This window comes from Loxodonta africana, unplaced genomic scaffold (genome assembly GCF_030014295.1).
Source record: "Loxodonta africana isolate mLoxAfr1 unplaced genomic scaffold, mLoxAfr1.hap2 scaffold_455, whole genome shotgun sequence".
In the NCBI taxonomy this organism is placed as follows: Eukaryota; Metazoa; Chordata; class Mammalia; order Proboscidea; family Elephantidae; genus Loxodonta; species Loxodonta africana.
In genome coordinates this window covers 109292-117790 of record NW_026975170.1, presented here as the reverse complement: position 1 = coordinate 117790, position 8499 = coordinate 109292, and the positions used below count along the sequence as shown (strand labels likewise).

Below are 8499 nucleotides of genomic sequence, written 5' to 3'. Positions count from 1 at the left end.
TCAACTGGACTGGACCAAAAGCAAAGAAGTTTCCGGGATAAACTGAATGCTTTGAAGGTCAGCGGAGCAAGGGCGGGGGTTTGGGGACTATGGCTTAAGGGGACTCCTAAGTCAATCGGCAAAATAAATTCTATTATGAAAACAAACTGCATCCCACTTTGAAGTGTGGCTTCTGGGGTCTTAAATGCTAACAAATGGTCATCTAAGATGCATCAATTGGTCTCAACCCACCTGGATCAAAGGAGAATGAAGAACACCAAGGTCACACGATAACTATGAGCCCAAGAGACTGAAAGGGCCACATGAACTAGAGACTTACATCATCCTGAGACCAGAAGAACTAGATGGTGCCCAGCCACAACCGATGACTGCCCGGACAGGGAGCACAACAGAGAACCCCTGAGGGAGCAGGAGAACCATGGGATGCAGACCCCAAATTCTCATAAAAAGACCAGACTTAACGGTCTGACTGAGACTAGAGGAATCCCGGCGGTCATGGTCCCCAAACCTGCTATTGGCCCAGGACAGGAACCATTCCTGAAGACAGCTCATCAGACGTGGAAGGGACTGGACAATGGGTTGGAGAGACATGCCGATGAAGAGTGAGCTACTTGTATCAGGTGGACACTTGAGACTGTGTTGGCATCTCCTGTCTGGAGGGGAGATGGGATGGTAGAGAGGGTTAGAAACTGGCAAAATTGTCACAAAAGGACAGACTGAAGGGAGGGAGCGGGCTGACTCATTAGGGGGAGAGTAAATGGGAGTTTGTAGTAAGGTGTATATAAGCTTATATGTGACAGACTGACTTGATGTGTAAACTTTCACTTAAAGTGCAATAAAAAATATTTTAAAAAATTATAGTTCATTTATTCCTCCACTTTCCCAAAGGTTTCCTTTATCTACATCCCTCTTCTGAAACTTCAACCCCTTTCAGATCTATCCTGACTCTCATATGATTACCTAGCTTGTATTGTTTTATAAGGAATTATAAGCAAATGGAAGAGAACCACACACAGTTTCCCAAAACTTTTACTCACATACCTAAATCAGTGCCTATAATTTGCCTTCTTATTTTAGGATAGTGGGCTGTATAAGCTTCCATTTGAGACCAAATGTTTCACTGATACACTACCTCATTACCTAGTACTCAGTTGCCTGCCTAAACAGGGACATCACTTCAATCATTATAACCACATATCACAATCTACCAGATAATTTGTGTTATAGGAAATAGTCATATCTGATGTCTTAAAAGTATATAGAATACTTCTGCTGTGGCACTGAGTTTATTGTGGAGCCTGGGGGTGTAGTGGTTAAGACCTTGGATGTTAACCAAAAGATTGGCAGTTCGAATGCACCAACCACTTCTTGGATACCCTATGGGACAGCTCTACTCTGTCCTATAGAATTGCTATGAGTTGGAATCGACTCAATAGCAATGGGTTATTTTTGTTTTTTTGTGGGTCACTCAGTGCGCTGTGTGGGAATACGTTAATTTGCTATTTAATACATTAATACATTAATTTGCTATTTAAACATTAATGTCCTTATTGCCTATAGTTGATAAGGACTTCAATATTTAAATAGCAAATTAATGTATTATACATATTATAGAAAAAGAAAGATGAATCTAGTAGCTTTGCCAAAATTGCAAAGTATCTTGATGAATGCATAGTGGGTAGAAACCTATTTTATATACATACATAAACCCCCAGTTGTCACTGAATTGATTGTGACACATAGCGACCTAATGTGTGACAGTAGAATTGCACTCCATACGGTTTTCAATGGCTGTGCTCTTTTGGAAACAGGTCCCCAAGACATTCTTTGGAGGTGCTGCTGGATGTATTTGAAATGTCAACCTTTTGATTATTCTTGAAATACTTAACCGTTTGTCCACACAGGCAGTCATATATTTAATGTAATATATATATATATATAATCTCCACTCACCATTGTTGTCATGTCAATTTCTACTCATAGCAACTTTATAGGATAGGGTTGAACTGCCTCATAGTATTCCCAAGGCCATAATCATTATGGAAGCAGACCATAATGGAGTGGTTGGTGGGTTTGAACCTCCAACCTTTCAGTTAGCAGCTGAGCAGTTAACCATTGCACCAGCAGGTTTCCTTTATACACACACACACACACTCGTGCACGCGCTTGGCTGAAGACAGAGAAAACCAGAAAGATGTTTACCCTCGCTTTAGTGACTACGCACAGGCATTCGACTTTGTGGATCCTAGAAAATTATGGATAAACATGAGAAGAATTAAAATTCCAGAACACGTAATTGTGCTCATGCAGAACCTGTACACAGACCAAGAGGCATTGGTCAATCAAAACAAGGGGATAGTGCACGGTTTAAAGCCAGGAAAGGTGTGTGTCCGGGTTGCATCCTTTCACCATACTTATTCAATCTGTATGCTGAATAAATAATTCAAGAAGTTAGACTATATGAAGAAGAACATGGCATCAGGACTCACTAGCAACCTGCAATATGCAAATGACACAACCTTGCTTGCTGAAAGTGAAGAGGACTTGAAGCACTTACTGATGAAGATCAAAAACTACAGCCTTCAGTGTGGATTACACCTCAACACAAAGAAAACAAAAATCCTTACAAAAATCTTCGCAATAACCAAGATCATGGTAAAGGGAGAAAATATTGAAGTTGTTAAGCATTTAATTTTATTGGACTCACAATCAACACCCACAGAAGCAACAGTCAAGAAATTAAACGACGTATTGCACTGGGCAAGTCTGCTGCAGAACACCTCTTTGAAGTGTGAAAAAGTAAAGTTGAGGACTAAAGTTCCCCTGACCTGAACCATGGTGTTTTCAAGCACTTCATATTCATGGGAAACCTGGATAAAGAAGTTGAATAAAGAAGACCGAAAAAGAATTGATGCATTTGAATTATGCTGTTGGAGAAGAATATTGACTACACTATTTTTATAGACTGCCAGAACAAACAAACCTGTCTTGGAGGAAGTGCAGCCAGAGTGCTCCTTGGAGGTCAGGATGGAAAGACTTTGTATCACATACTTTGGGCATGTTATCAGGGGGACCAGTCCCTGGAGAAGGACATCATGCTTGGTAAAATAAAGGGTCAGCGAAAAAGTGGAAGACCCTCAACGAGATGGATTGACACAGTGACTGCAACAATGGGCTCAAATATACCAACGATTGTGAGGATGGCACAGGATGGGGCAGTGTTTCTTTATGTTGTACACAGGGTCTTTATGAGTTCAAAAAGACTCAACAGCAACTCACAACATAAAAACAAGTAGATTCAATTCAACTTATAAATACATGTTTCTAAAGTTTAAAATTTAAGAATACAAAGTGTGGACATGAAAGAATTTTGGTTTCTCATAACTTATGCTACTCCTGTATGTTTAACATTACATATTCTTTCTCAGATTGAACTACGTAATGAGAGTTATGCAATTTGACCATTCACTATCACTAGTCTTAAAATTGTCCTTATGTGATTGACCAATGACATCCGTTACCAATAGACTCTGTTTACAAATTCTCTTAAAGAATATTCTGAGTGTAATATTTGCAAAGCCACAATTGGGAAATTAACATTTATTATAAAACCCTGAGTTCGTAAATAATGTCCTTGTCAATACAAACAAGGAGAAAAAAAAAACAACAAATTTGAAATTACTCACCTTCATTTTAACTACTGAAAGAATGAAATGGGGTACTGTTTTAAAATATGTAAATTTTTAAACTATCATAAAATTGCCCCAACTAGGAAAGTGAATGGCATTGGTGAAGATGAATCTGAAATGAACAATATTACCCCAAGCCTGGCTCTTATTGATGAGAACTTAATGCTTGGAAGATTTCCAGTGAATTAGAAGTTGCCAAGACACTTTTGACATCGAGACCCATCTAATGCTATAAAATGTGTCATTCTATGCGGCAGAAAAAATGAGATAATAGATGTCTAAGTTTTTTTTTTTTAATCTTGTTGTTGTTGTATGCCTGTTGAGTCAATTCTGGCTCATAGTGACCCTCTAAGTCACTTTTGGTTAGCAGCCAAGAGCTTAACCATTGCACCAGCAGCCTTCCTTAAACAGATTCCTGTAAACCGAATAATCTGATATACGTTAGTAAATATTAAAATAATGTTTTAGACATTTACATCTTTGAGGCTATTTCTCCACCAAAGATTTTACTAAGGGCCACCTTCATGTTCCTGTTTCTCAAACTATAAATGACAGGATTCACAGTAGGAGGTAACAAGGAGTATAACACAGACATAAAGAGGCTCACTGATGATGGGGATTCCAAGGCCGAACCTAAGTACGCAATAAATCCAGAAGAGAGAAACAAGGTCACCACAGTTAGGTGGGGCATGCAGGTGGAGACAGTTTTGTACCTTCCTTGAGTGGATGGAATACTTAAGACCGATGAGAAAATATGAACATAGGACACAACCATTAAAATGAAACATACAAAAGCAAAACAACAGCTAGCATTGATAAATACATATTCTAAAATGTGCTCCCCAGAACAAGCAAGTGTAAGCAATGATGGAATATCACAGAAAAACTGATGAACTACGTTGGGCCCACAGAAAGTGTACCTGCTACGTGAATGGATCCATAGCCACATCCACTGAGCCACGATGCAGCCACCATCTGCACACAGGTACCTCTACTCATAATGGTCTCATAGTGCAGAGGATGGCAGATGGCAGCATAGCAGTCATAGGACATGACTGTAAGGAGGGCAAACTCTGTGCCCCCGAAAAAAATGACAAGAAAAATCTGTGAGGCACATCCTAGGAAGGAGATGGAACGGCTGTTAGAGAGTTCATGATGGACTTGGGGACAGTGACAGAAATATAGCGTGTGTCAATTAAGGACAAATTTTTCAGGAAGAAGTGCGTGGGGGCTTGGAGACGCCGGTCAATGGCAGTGAGGGTGACAGTGAGGAGGTTCCCCATCAGTGCTGTCAGGTAAATGAGGAAGAAGAGAGCTGCATACAGTTTCTGTAGCATCCAGTCATCAGGAAATCCCATGAGCAAGAATTCTGTTTTATTGGCTCTTTTCTGAGGCATGCTGATTTTTGCCTGCAGAAACTTAAGAAAAGTGACATTTACTTCATTCACTTACATCTTCAGAACCTGCCTCTTTTGTTGGTTCTCTAATTGATTCTACTGTGTCCTGAGGGGCATTTTAAGGGCATTAGGGTTGGTGGGTAGAGTGGTCTCAGGGAGTTACATCTTACAAACTATAATTTTAAACTAATGCACAGTAAATTATAATAACATAGTCTTTAAGAGCAGGCTAGAATAATTTACCTTCTGGTTGTCTAGGGCAGTGAAATATGTCTTGCACATATGATAGATTAGAACTGGATCACCGAAGTTTTTATCAAGTTTTCACATTAAGCAGATCATGCATGGGCTCTTTAAAGACTGAATAGAATCCTAGAAGTATCTGCACATCCTATTCTGCCCCTCAATTGTTCATAAAGAGCATGTAGCTGCCATGGGTCTAATAACCAAAATTAAAGTATAATAATGGCTGATTTTCCTAAAAGGCAGTGAATATAATCAGGTAAAATGGATGTACTTATTTAGACATATAAAGAGATAACGTGAGTGGGGAAATTTATAGTAGATGCTTACAGGCTTGGGAGAAATCCACTTACCTAATAGTAACGCACTTTCCCTAATTTCTGGTGTCCATTCTTTAAAATGCTGGGGAAGTGAAGGCTGAGAATGAGGTTGACAGAGAGCACTTTCTCATACAGTAAGAAAGGCTGGATGAGGTGGGTCTCTTGCCCAACAGAAAGCACATTTCTGTTCAAATATTGCTATTGCTCAGGTTTCCTATGCATTTACTGAGTTATAGTCTTTTCCCCATTGGCACACACAGGTTCAAATGAGTCTTGTGTTTGTCCTGCATTTTTATAAGAAGTTACTATTGACTAATTAGAATGAGAGTTAATTAAGTGTATTGGGGAAGATTCCTGAGGGGGACGATCATTTCCCGGAAGATGCTGTTATTATGGACGTGGAAGCTTTGTAGTGCAAAAATTTAGGTCTGTGGTTGGAGAGTTGGCTTACCCAATAGGATTTCCTGTTATGAGACCCATGTCATCAACTGTGGAATAATTTGTTGTTGGGTTTCTTCCCTCAATAGACTGTGTGGAACTTTATATTTAATGGAAAGTGAAAAACAAAATTTTTTTAAATTCATGAACTCATATCCGGACACAAGTGATCAGCTATGTCGCTTGCCTTTAGTACCTATTTTGATGTTATTTTTGTTTTTATTTATCATAAATATGTGTAAGTCCATCTGTCATATAAAATAATCAAGTTATCAGAAAATAAGAAACTTAAATATCCTCTCAGACTTCACTCCATTTTCCATTCTAAAATGTTTTATTGCATTTCTTTTCTTTCAGTTTTCTGCCAATTTGTGACATACAACTGCAAAAAAAGGTACATTTCAGCATATGTGAGATCTTCCCATGCTTTGTTCTATATGCTTATTTTTCACTTAACATATTTTTCAGAGCATTTACCAATACTGTTACAAATATATTTAATCCTTGCTTTTCAATGTTTTTTTCAATGTTTGCGTGTACTTCAGAATATGCATACATTTTTTCCTTTTTTTTAATTTTTATTGTGCTTTAAGTGAAAGTTTACAAATCAAGTCAGTCTCTCACACAAAAAACTTATATGCACCTTGCTTCATACTCTCAATTGCTCTCCCCCAATGAGATAACCCACTCCCTCCCTCCACTCTCTCTTTTCATGTCCTTTTCACCAGCTTCTAACCCCACCCACTCCCTCACGCCCCCTCCAGGGAGGAGATACCAACACAGTCTCAAGTGTCCACTTGATCCAAGAAGCTCACTCCTCACCAGCATCCCTCTCCAACCCGTTGTCCAGTCCGATCCCTGTCTGAAGATTTGGCTTTGGGAGTGGTTCCTGTCCTAAGGCCAACAGAAGGTCTGCAGGCCATGACCACCAGAGTCCTTCTAGTCTCAGTCAGAACATTAAGTCAGGCCTTATTATGAGAATTTGGGGTCTGCATCCCACTGCTCTGCTGCTCCCTCAGGGGTTCTCTGTTGTGTTCCCTGTCAGGGCAGTCATCGGTTGCAGCTGAGCACCATCTAGCTCTTCTGGTCTCTGGCTGATGTAATCTGAGGTTTATGTGGCCTTTCTGTCTCTTGGGCTCATAATTACCTTGTGTCCTTGGTGTTCTTCATTCTCCTTTGATCCAGGTGGGTTGAGACCAATTGATGCATCTTAGATGGCCGCTTGCTAGCATTAAAGACCCCAGAAGCCACCCTCCAAGGTGGGATGCAGAATGTTTTTTTAATAGATTTTGTTATGCCAATTGACTTAGATGTCCCCTGAAACCATGGTCCCCAAACCCCCGGCCTTGCTATGCTGGCCTTTGAAGCACTCCGTTTATTCTGGAAACTTCTTTGCTTTTGGTTTAGTCCAGTTGTGCTGACCTCGCCTGTATTGTGTGTTGTCTTTCCCCTCACCTAAAGTAGTTCTTATCTACTATCTAATCAGTGAGTACCCCTCTCCCACCCTCCCTCCCTCCCCCCTCTCGTAACTCTCAAAGAGTATTTTCTTCTCTGTTTAAACTATTTCTCTAGTTCTTCCAATAGTGGTCTTATATAATATTTGTCCTTTTGCAACGGACTAATTTCACTCAGCATAATGCCTTCCAGATTCCTCCACGTTATAAAATGTTTCACAGATTCATCACTCTTCTTTATCAATGTGTAGTATTCCATGGTGTGAATATACCATAATTTATTAATCCATTCATGCGTTGATGGGCACCTTGGTCTGCATACACCTTGGTCTGCATGCACCATTTTAAAATTCTTATTGTTTCATATTGCAAACAAATTGTGATAGTTCTAAAATATATATTTTTATACATATGCACACCTAATGTCTTAAAATACATTATTTGGGAGTAATTAATTGATCAAATAGCTTTGGAATTTCTGTAAATGCCACCAACTAATCTCCCAGACACATGACAAATCTGTGCTCCTACCTACAGCATTCCATTTACACACATTCCTGCCTATACAGGAGATTTTATTTATTCATTTTTGTTAAACTTACGGGCAAAAACTGTCTCACTGTTGATGCCATTCGCAGCTGTATTATTCCCAGTAAAGTATAGGATTGGAGATAGACACATACTGTTGTTGTTGGGGTTACAATATTTAGAAATGAAGTATATTTAACGTTAATGTGATAAAGTAAGAGGTTAGGACAAAGGTGTGCTGGAGTAAGAAAACAACGGCCTATGGTAACTCAAATCAACAGGAAGAAATGAAGGTAATAAAAGTTAATTTAAAAAGCTAATATAAGAAACTCTATGAATATATACTTGCTTTTTTTCTTCTCTCTGCTTTCTTAAAATTGATAAGATACAAAATAATAATTATAACAATGTACTGTTGGACTTATAACAT

General features: G+C 39.1%; 1 pseudogene; it reads right to left on the bottom strand.

Moving 5' to 3' along the window:
• Positions 1-486: 486 nt before the first annotated feature.
• LOC135229706 (olfactory receptor 14A16-like) lies at positions 487-5125 on the bottom strand (annotated as a pseudogene).
• Positions 5126-8499: the final 3374 nt, after the last annotated feature.